The sequence below is a fragment of the Tasmannia lanceolata genome, unplaced genomic scaffold (assembly GCF_043159265.1).
Source record: "Tasmannia lanceolata isolate RefF3 unplaced genomic scaffold, GAP_Taslan_0.1 ptg000029l, whole genome shotgun sequence".
NCBI classification, from domain to species: Eukaryota; Viridiplantae; Streptophyta; class Magnoliopsida; order Canellales; family Winteraceae; genus Tasmannia; species Tasmannia lanceolata.
Window position 1 is genome coordinate 5,390,710 of NW_027518706.1, and position 11,381 is coordinate 5,402,090.

At 40.7% G+C, this 11,381-nt stretch overlaps 1 pseudogene; it reads left to right on the forward strand.

Annotated features, from left to right (window-relative positions):
- The first annotated feature begins 7,949 nt into the window (after nucleotides 1-7,949).
- Nucleotides 7,950-10,676, forward strand: LOC143858951 (LRR receptor-like serine/threonine-protein kinase EFR pseudogene; annotated as a pseudogene).
- The last annotated feature ends 705 nt before the right edge of the window (nucleotides 10,677-11,381 follow it).

Here is an 11,381-nt window from a genome sequence, read left to right on the forward strand (position 1 = left end):
AATATAGCTTCATATTACGGAAAAGAAGGGTGCCATTACCATGTAATCACCTATCCGGCAAAAGAGTAGTCACCATGCAATAGGGGGTTGTCCTGGAAAAGGAGGGGTCGAATACATTTTTAGTTTTGCTTAGATTCATCTTACCCGAGGCCCCCCAATAGAACAAAGGATTAGTCGCAAATACACTGTATGGGGTGGTCCATTAAGCAATTGGGGGGGTCGAATTTACATTTTTCTTCACTTTATAAAGCCCCAAATGAATTAGGGTTGGAAGAGGGATCTCATTTTCTAAAAAAAAAAAAAAAAAGAAGAGAGGGGAGCTGGTTTCTACAGCCGCGAAGGGGAGAGGGAGGCTCGGCCTCGGCATGTCTTCCCCACCCCATCTTCATCTCCTCCGGTGATCCTCACCCAAATCCGTTAACCTTCATCACCACCACCCTTAAAACCCAACCGAGCTTCATCCAAACCCGAAACTTCGGCCATTTCTGCAAATCCGGCTCCAACCCCACCCACCTTGAAACCCATTTTCATCGGCTCACCTTCGGCCATCTCAGCCGCAACTTCTCCATCCCATCCCTTCTTCCACCACCCAAACCCTCTCTTCTTCTCCACCAACCCATTCCCGCCGGACAACCCCATCCCCCTCTGCAACCCATTTCCATCCATCGAAAGAAAAAAAAAAGAAGAAGAAGAGGAAAACGCAGAGAGGGAGAGAAGAAGAAAAAACCCCTCCTCCACGCTCACAGCACCAGAAAACGCAGAGAGGGAGAGAAGAAGAAAAAACCCCTCCTCCGGCCAAATCCACCACCACCTCTGGCCAAATCCACCACCACCTCCATTGAAACCCCCATCTTCGCATCCGCCACTTTCTATTACCCCACCTTCACTTTCTTCTCCGAGAACCCTCGCCGGAATCCGGCCGGCCATCTCCGTAACAGCCACCACCGACTACCTCCTCTGTTTTACCCCTTTCCCACTTCAAAACCCATTAAAGCCGCCATTTCCATTCCAAAACCCCATTTCCACCATTATCCTCGGCATGTCTTCCCCACCCCATCTGTAACCCTCAAACCCTATCCCCTGTTTTGACCCTTTTCCACCTCCGGCAAACCCATTGATTCCGGCAAGCTTGCCGGAATCCGATCAAACCCACACCATCCGATCTCCCATCTCCCATCTCCATGTTCAACCTTCCATCTGTCAAGATCTACCTCAAACCCGTTTGATTCTTCTTGCAGAGAGAAGCGAAAGAGGTTTTCTCATTTTTGCTAGAAAATGCAGAGAGGGAGAGAAACGGAGAGAGAGAGGAAGAGAAGTAGTTGGGGAAGATGAGCTTGAATTTTTGGAGTAGGTTTTGGCTTATGTTTGGCAAGGCAAGTAGTCTGGGAAGATTGATTTGATTTATTGAAGTGGGTTTCTATTTGATTTGGCAACAAAGGGGGGTTTGGGAAGATGGGTTTGATCCATTGAACTGTGTTTCTGTTAATTCTGATAAGGAGGTGATCCATTCAAAGCATAGGCAATAGGGGGCTATGAATCTTGGACTCCGGCTTTCGCCCACCAAAGTCGCATCCCAACTCCGGCTAAGGAATATCAGCTCCTTCTACATCGTCATAACGGCGACCCGGTGCCGTTATCACTAGGGTACCTGTTCTTCATGATAGTGGTGTCATAATTAGATATAAAATGAGCCCAGTGTCCTCTATTTCGCATCTTCACTTATTCAGTAGTTCTTGTAATGCTTAAGGTTGGAGTTCCTCTTAAATTGGGAAGCATGGTATTTTGATCATATTGTCATTTTCATAATGCTTGATCTGCGTGGGTTGATATTAAGCTCTTGTATGTTAAAAGCCTAAGGTGTTTAAGATCAGGAAAATGGAATGATCTGCAGTTTTCTTCTTCGGTTGAGGTAAATGGGTGAGCTGCAAATTTTTGCGATTATTCTGTTATAGTAATCTGTTTGCTTGATCAAATCTTTCTCTCCAGGCTAGGGATATCTTAATCATTATGTTTAACAGTGAAGTGAATGTCCCCCCTTTTTCTCATTATTTGACTGTCTTTCGCAATCCATTACAATTTTAAATGATCTTTCAATAATGGAGTAAGGAAGAGAAGATTGGATGGGTTCATGTCCTTATAGGAATGAAGCTGTACAAATGGGTTGGGGTTGTCTAAGCAAGATACTCAACAAGTTGATCAAAGGCAAATCTCTGCATCTTAGGTCGAGTCAGCTTCATTTCATATGGAACAAGTTGGTCGAAGGGACAAACCCCTCATTATCACTTCTTTGATTACCATTTAAACTTTACTCTAACATTCGGAGTACATATAGGATTTCAGTGTCCTGATCTTCGTTCGTCATCTCCATTAGTCTTTTCAGGATCATCCCTGTCTTTTAGAGAGTCCTTGACTCATTCTCTTTTGGTAGTGCTATTAGAGAGTCCCTGACTCGTTTGCGCTCCCCGTCTAGTGTGGTTAGTTAGAAGTTTTTCTATTAGAGACTAACTCAGTCTTATTAGAGCCTTCCCTGCTTGGGATCTTAGATTGTTTTCTCTGTTCTTGGGACGCTATCTTTCTTATTGTGGTTTGTCTCTTTGAGACGCTAGTTGCTTATTCGGGGTTTCCCCTTTTAGATTCAGGGCTTTGCCCTAGTTTGTGGTGTTACTTGCATGTTCCCTTTAAGAGTGAAAATATTTTAAAGCCCAAAGACACTTGAAACATTAAAACACAAAAACAATTGAAATTTAAAATTCAAAAAACATGTTAAAACTTTAAAAACATCAAAAACATTGGAATATTCAAAAATTCAAAAGTCAAAAAAACATTTGAAAGCATAGAAAACCTTAAAAATCTAAAGTATTGAGTAGTTTTAGGAGTGTAGTAGGAGAGTTCAATTTTCAAACTACGTTGGCTTGATCCTCTCTCACGAGGTACGTTGTGCAGCTTGGGATCCATATCCCAAGTCCAGCCAAACTTTTTGTAAATAGCATTTTAAAACTTTTTTCGTAAGCAACCTTTAAAACTTCATTTTCAAAAGACCTTCCTCTAGAGTTAGGAGTTTCTCCTAGATAGAGAGTTTTAGAGTTAAGTTGTGTCTTTTGATAGGTTGTTTGATTGTTTGCTTGTTGTGTGCTTGTTTTTGAGTTAGGGGTCTGTCCTAGAGTTATAGGAGTGCCTCCGTCAGGTCAGTGGGCGATTCACATCGCCGACTGATGACTAGAATAGGATGCGTTAGTCAACCCTTTGTTTTCCTTAGGAAGCACAGCCTAGTTACACATAGGTTGTAGGAACCACCTGCATTAGCTTAGGGCTAATCTGCATTTAGTTAGGGCATATAGGGTGTCATAAAATCCAAAATTCACTGGAATTTAAATAATCATACAAGAAGCTTTAATAACTAGTCCGGTCTTTTAGATCGAGTCTAGGATAGAGGGCTAGATGTCTTAGGCATCATAGCTTAGAATAGGCGCGAAAAACTACGTTGCCTTGATTCTGGTGGAGGCGGGGATACGTAGGCTTCTTTGGATGAATACCAGACCATCCGAGGACTCGGGCTAATGTTTTAGAGTCTTAGGATTTATTGTGTTGTTATTACATGTTTTGATGTGTCTTCTTACTTTCTCGTACTGATCCTATACCTTTAGCTATAGCTTGCATGTGTTTCCACATCAGAACTTAGACACCCATTAGGCATGTCACTCATAACCTAGCTATGCTTAGGTGACACATCTTTCGTTTTATTTTATGTGTGCTTATTATCTTTATCTTCAGGAAATGCATGCTTAGGTAGACGACTCCTGAGGATTGTTCCCATTTCATATGATTTTTACCCAAACATCTTTGGAGTTAATAAAAATGGCATAAGAGACCAAGTGCTTGCACTCGGACAAATCGGGGGTGCTCTCGGACCTTCTCCATTCGTAACCAGGCACGAACCCATATATATTTCTGGTTATCAATTGCACAGAGGATTTGATTTTAGGGTTCCATGGCATATCCATGGATGGCGACTCTGAGTTTATTTCAGGTATGTCTCGGTTTCGAGCCTTGGTTCCGGATCGAGACATATCTCTTTCTTTTTATATCGCCACTCGTGCTATGCTATGAGGGTGGCATCCGTTTCGAGAGTTCCTTGGCAGAGCTCTCCATTCACGTGGATGGTCTAGAGAGGGTGGTAGGGACCCGTTCCCTCGCCGCCGTCCTCGGATCGGGGTCCACAAACATATGTAATGGAGTTAGTTGAATATTTGAATGAAAATTTGCTTAGTGCATTTTCCCTTGAACCTTGAAGAGTTCTTCCTTGAAACCTAGAAGAGTTTCATTCCTTCTTTGAAGAGTAGGAGCTTTCCCCTATTGTTTGTATCCTTGAAGAGTTGCAACCATCAATCTAGAAGAATTGATGCTACCTATCTTTCTTGGCAACCTAGAAGAGTAGCCATTGAAGTTATCTTTCTCTATTTTGCCCCGCTCTATTTCCAGAAACCTGTCCATTCGCATTCATCCACTTCCATCACCATTTCAAGCCCTTTCCAGTATTTTTCTGAGCAAACTTTTGTCAGCAAAGTTGTAGATCTTTGAGTCCTTGAAATTTTGGCTTTTGAATCAAGTCATACCGACCTATATCGAGGGAGATACGCTCATTTTACCGAACTTGCGCAAATCTGTTTTTTTTTCTTGAATCCGAATTCTTGAGCATTTGAGTGTGTGTCTGTCACTCTCCCGATCCTTAGTCCAAGAAGCCTAGGAGAGACTTGCATCAACTTCTTAAAAGAGTGAATCAACTTAAGTTTTTCCTCCCATCCTTTGAACAAGATTTGGATATAGGACTTCTTTGTACATCTTCTTTACATCTAATAACCCTCTTTGAAGGGATTTTGTTTTTCTTTCTTCTAAGATACAAAGATTTTATTGGGCGATTGTAGGAGACTCGAAAAATCTTTGACTAATTAAGTTGGACCTGGACGAACCTAATTCCGCTTGTGACTGGTGGGTTTTCTGTAGACTCGGTCATGAGTTGGACCAGGACCTAGATGAACCTAATTATCCCCCAATGGAAACCTTACACTCAAGATTTTATATACTTTGTTGACTCGGTCATATTTAGGACTCAGTCTAGATAAAAGCTGGACCTGAACGAACCTAATTCTGCCCTCCAACTAGTAGGAGCACTCGGAAGCACAGCCTCAGTACGTTAGCTACAGGACATGCTTGTTATCGTGCTAGAGAGGTGATTGTACTAGCGCAATTGGCACCATTTTGTCGGATAGAAAACCAAACAGTCTGTCTACCTACTTAGAAAAATCTAGCTACAGGACTGAAAGGGCCTCAATACACTTCAGAAATTTGGCAAGGTACCATTTATGACAACTCATGGGAATTCCCGTCCATATGCTTCCTAAGGGTGGCTTCCACCTCCTGAAATGGCATATGCATGTCAGGGCTTTGTCCACATGAGGGAGACTCTCTAGTATGCATAGCGTTATTTAGATTTTCCTCTAACAAACAATTTTCCTGGTTAGAAGTCACTTTATCATGTGTATCAACACTATTGGAAACATTAGTCACTAGAATTCCGGGAAACACTGGGGCCCGTGGTTTTATGTCATGTATTGTGAGCCATTTAAATGCTATGCAGTGCATCGTGTCCCACCGTGCGTGCCAAAAAGAGTGGTGGCTTTCGATCGGTATGGAGGGTCACTCCTGCGCGCTCAGTCGGTGTGACCATCTGATTTTGGTGTGTGCGTGGCGTGTGAGAGTGTGTGCGGGTTCCTCTGTACTTACACAGATGGAAAGGACTTTTCAGGTGTACTCGTGACGTCTAAACATAGAGACTCTCGAGGTCACCAGATCGTTGGACTCAAGCTAAATGACAAAAGGGGCACTGACAGAACGCTAGTGCGAGGGATAGTTTAGTTAAAGAGATAGACTCACCCGAGAAGATGAATTCATTGCTAGCTTAATCCAATTATAGCTACAGGTACGAAAAGTAAAGGGTACAAGTGCTTAAAAGAAAAGATAAAATGCCAAAAACATGTTTGGATTTGGTTTTGTGACCTCTTCCATGGAGACAAACGTCTCCTTATATAGCTTTATTCTGGTAACCGTTCTTCATTACCCCACGTTGTCTTGGAGGCCGGGAACTTTTTTTTGTAACTACCCATAATGGGTTCCCTTATTCTCAGGTCCTCCGTTGTCCAAGTGGTTATCATCCACCTTCTCATGATTGGAAACTGTAATGACACATCCTTGAATCAATCAAACCGGATGTTCTCTTAGTAATTCAGTCCCATCTGACAGATTGGCTTTAAGTTTGAACACACACTTGAGGGGGTCTTTGAATAACTGTTCATCTTTCTAGATTCCCATACAGGCCAAAAGCTTTGAGCGAGCCGTGTTATTTAATGTAAAGACCTAATAAATAAACTGATGAAGTCAAGTCAATTGATTTTAAGCCCATTTTTAAGCCCATTTTTGTTTTGGATTTTTAGAATTGATTTTTAGTCGAGACCGAGCCTCGGTGCAACGGTAAGGTTGCTCTATTGTGACATGGTGGTCACGGGTTCGAGTCAATGAAACATCCTCTATGCAAAATAGGGGTAAAGGCTGAATACATCTAGCTCTCCCCAGGCCCCGCCCTTTTTAGAATAGATTTTTAGTCCAAAACTGATAATAGGACTCAAAATAAAACGTAATTTCAGTCCAGTAACTGCTTCTAAAAATCCAACAATAACATAGATTTTTAGTCCAAAACTGAAAATAGGACTCAAAATAAAATGTAATTTCAGTCCAGTAATTGCTTCTAAAAATCCAACACCAACAGGGCTAAAAGCTCTGGCCTGTTATATAATCTAAACCCCGTTCATGTGAGTCGTGTGTAACACATCGTGAACACATGTGTACGGTGTACCAAACTACCACATCGCGAATGCATGTGACAAGCATGTACATGGAAATTAGGAGTCCAAATTTCATGAAAAAACGTTAGATAGAGGGAAATAATTTCATCATCATTTCGTTCTGTATAAAGGTCGAGTGTGATCAAATGAAATTGGGAGACAAAAAATAAATAAAATCTTGTCTTTGCTCAGCACAAGAAGAGCTTCAATCAGGATGGAGCTACCAGGTATGAGTCTTCTTAGTGTGCTTTGGTCATTTATCATCTCTGTAAATCTCTTCTTTGCCATTAACGTAGTACATTCGAATTCTGCAACCACCACCACCTTACTAGGAAACGAAACTGATCGAATGGCTCTTCCCTCCTTTAAGGATGGTATAAGAAGTGATCCTCTGTGAAAGACTTTGGTCCTGTTCATTTCGGATATTGAGAATTGATTTTTAGTTCAAAATATATTCAGTTTTTAGAGTCTAAAAACTGATTCTCAATATCCACAACGAATAGGGACTTAACTAGTAACTCTAATGCCTAGACACCTTGTGACACGTTTTTTCACACTATGCAAACTCTCATTAACTACAAATGGTTAGTCATGGAATTCTCTAAGCCCATTTATGCTTTGGATTTTGAGTCCAAAGCTGAACATTGGACTAAAAAATAAACACAATTTGACTCGGTAATCAGTTTTGGATTCAAAATTGATTTTAAAAGCCAAAAACCTACTGGGCCGGCTTGGAGCAGTGTTATAATTGAAGGGATTGACGAGGTCAAGTCAATTGATGGCTACATCACCAATCACTATAATAGAGAGAACATAAGATTCTCCCTCGACTAATGTATTCTCACGATGGAGAAATTTTTTGGACTGGAGCAAGAGTACAGAAATTTAATTGAAAGTTGACTTTCGTGGACCCCCTTGAAGGGGAAAAAAACCAAATACTAGACTTTGAAATTTGGAGTCCAAATTCCACATAAAGGTCTAGTGAGATGAAATGAAAATGGGCAGACAAAAAAAAAGGTGTATCTGTTCAGCACAAGAAGAGCTTCAACCAGGATGGAGCTTTGGTCATTTATCCTCTCTCTAAATCTCTTCTTTGCTATGAATGTACTACTTTCAGAATCTATAACCACCACCACCTTACTAGGAAACGAGACCGATCGAATGGCTCTTCTCGCTTTTAAGGATGAGATAAAGAGTGATCCTCTTGGAGCCTTATCATCATGGAACCATACTCTCCATTTCTGCCAATGGAATGGAATCACGTGCAGTCGGAGGCATCAAAGGGTCACTGTATTGAGCCTTAGTAGGCAGAACTTGGTTGGTACTCTATCTCCTGCCATATCCAACCTCACCTTTCTTAGGGAAATCCACCTCCAAGAAAACAGCTTCACTGGCCAAATATCCCAAGATATTGGCCGTCTATTTAGACTGCGACATCTTAATATGAGCTTTAATTCCTTGGGAGGGGAAATTCCATCCAATATCACCCACTGTAGGGACCTCGGAGTCATCGATTTGAGTTACAATGAGTTGACAGGGAAAATTCCCATCCTACTTAGCACTCTACCGAAGCTATCCTGGTTGTATCTGGGTCCTAATAATCTTACAGGAAGCATTCCTCCTCAAATAGGGAACGTTTCATCTCTCACCCGTCTCTTTTTAAGGGGAAATAGTTTGGTAGGACACATCCCAGATGACCTGGCCCGAATTAATAACTTGAAATGGATCGTCCTTTCTGAAAATGTATTATCTGGTACGGTTCCTTCCTCTTTTTATAATAATCTCTCGTTTCTTGTGGAGTTTGTCGGGACAGAAAACCAGTTACAAGGAACCCTTCCACCCAACATAGGATTCTCTCTTCCTAATCTCAAATATCTTCTTTTAGGACTCAATCAATTTACCGGACACATTCCAAATTCATTATCCAATGTTTCAAGTCTTGAATGGCTTGAAATGACTGGTAACCAATTTAGAGGACCGGTGCCTGAAAATATTGGATGGGCAAGGAATCTACTCATATTTGACTTGAGCTATAATTACCTAGGCCTTGGTAGAGCTGATGACTTGAAATTTATCACTTCTTTGACCAACTGTAGTTATCTAAATGAGTTGTCAATACAGAGAAATCATTTTGTTGGCCTATTTCCCAACTCCATAGCCAATCTCTCAACTCACCTTTATTTTTTGGCAATAGGAAAAAACCAAATATCTGGTAGCATCCCTAGTCAGATGGGGAATCTCATCAACTTAAATGCTTTGGGTATATATTCAACCTTCATCACGGGTTTTATTCCCACTTCAATTGGGATGCTCCAGAACTTACAAGAACTCTACTTGGGAAATAATAGTTTGTCCGGGAAAATCCCATACAATATTGGAAATATTACTCAATTGACCGCCCTCGATTTAGGATCAAACAACCTGCAAGGAAGCATACCTCTATCTCTTGCAAACTGTACAAAACTTTTAGAATTGATCCTTTCTCGAAATAACCTTCGAGGTACGATACCAAAACAAATTATTGGCCTTTCTTCGCTATCAATTGCACTCTATTTGTCTCGAAATTTTTTTACTGGCTCTCTCCCATCAGAAGTGGGTAACTTGAAAATTCTAGAGCTATTGGTTGTTTCTGAGAACAAATTATCAGGTGAAATCCCAAGCACTCTTGCAAATTGTAAGAGCATGCGAAAACTTTATATGCAGGGTAACGCCTTCCGAGGAGATATTTCATCAGTTTTTACTACATTAACATCCATTGAATTTCTTGATCTTTCATACAATAACTCCTCAGGGAAGATTCCAAAATATCTAGAGGGGTTTAAGTTTCTACAGTATCTAAACTTGTCTTTCAATAATTTTGAGGGTGAAGTTTCAAAACAAGGGGTCTTTGGAAATGCCAGTGCAATTTCAGTCGTGGGAAATGATAATCTTTGTGGTGGTATCCCAGAATTAAAGTTGCCTACATGCCCAGTGCTAGCTAATGACAGACGAGGAAAAGCCCATGTTTCTAGAGTAATCATCTTAGTAGTAAGTGCGGTTGTATGTTTGATTTTCTTATTGTGTGTCCCTGCTTCACTTTACTGGATAAGAAAGTCAAGGAAGAAACCATCTTCCCTATCTTCTATGGACGGCCGACATTTAAAGGTTTCTTATGCAGAACTCTTTGAGGCAACAGATGGGTTCTCTTCAGCCAATTTAATAGGCACAGGAAGTTATGGATCAGTGTACAAGGGAATCCTCGGGCGCATTGAAAATGTTGTTGCTGTCAAAGTACTCAACCTTGACTTAAGGGGAGCTTCAAAGAGTTTCATAGCTGAATGCAACACATTGAGAAACATTCGTCTCCGAAATCTTGTGAAGATCTTAACTTCTTGCTCAAGCATGGACTTTAGAGGTAACGATTTCAAAGCTCTGGTGTTTGAGTTTATGCCAAACGGGAGTATAGAGAAGTGGTTGATTTCAAAATTAGATGGGCAACATCAATTCGGACATTTAAACTTCATTAAGAGATTAAACATAGCAATTGATGTAGCCTCTGCGTTGGATTATCTTCACCATCATTGCCATACACCAATCGCTCATTGTGATCCTAGCAACATTTTTCTGGATGAAGACATGAATGCTCATGTGGGTGATTTTGGGTTAGCCAAGTTTTATCCAAGAATCTTTCGTAACTCATCTGAAGATCAAAGCAGCACAATTGGATTAAAGGGAACTATTGGGTACATTGCTCCAGGTAACATTTTCATCAATTTTCTTCATCCAGTCTATTTTCAGTGAGTTTTATGCACTATTTCACACTTTTTAGATGGATAGTGTAGCACGGCAAATGCTAGTATTTGTATGTTTACTGACAAAGTAAATAGGAAGGTTATTTTACATAAAGTAGTCGTGTACATGTCACCCGAATAATAGACGGCCATTTTAGTACCTATTACTACAAGTTCTATATGCAACACAATTGTGTAGAAAATGCTAATCATGTAAATGGTTCAAAAGTTATAATTTGGGAAAAATTCGGAGAAGTAATTATTCAATAAAATCTCTAATATTATTAGAAAATAATGAGAAATTTTGTAAATAAATTTCCAAAAAAACCCATGACTAATGTGTCTCAACAAAAAAACCCATGACTAATGTGGCCCAACACTCCAATGATGAATCAAATCGTGCTTCTTAAATGAGCTAGAGCAGTAAAACACCCCAAAGACCCATGAGAGAAAATATATTCCAATGAAAGAAACAAAAGTACCATGAAAAGTGCCTTTTTTCAAAATTATTCAACTTTTCAAAAAGGACCAAAATGCTCTGGAGTTGGCCAATCGGATGAGCCCATGTTCGATTGGATCCCCTACCGCTAGCGTCATTGCCACAGCCTGAAACCATGTGTGCAACCCCTTTGCCATTTCAAAGATTAGGTGAACCATTTCCCAAGATTGTCTAGAGCCGAATGATCAGCAACCACCCTTGAACGAAGGTATAACA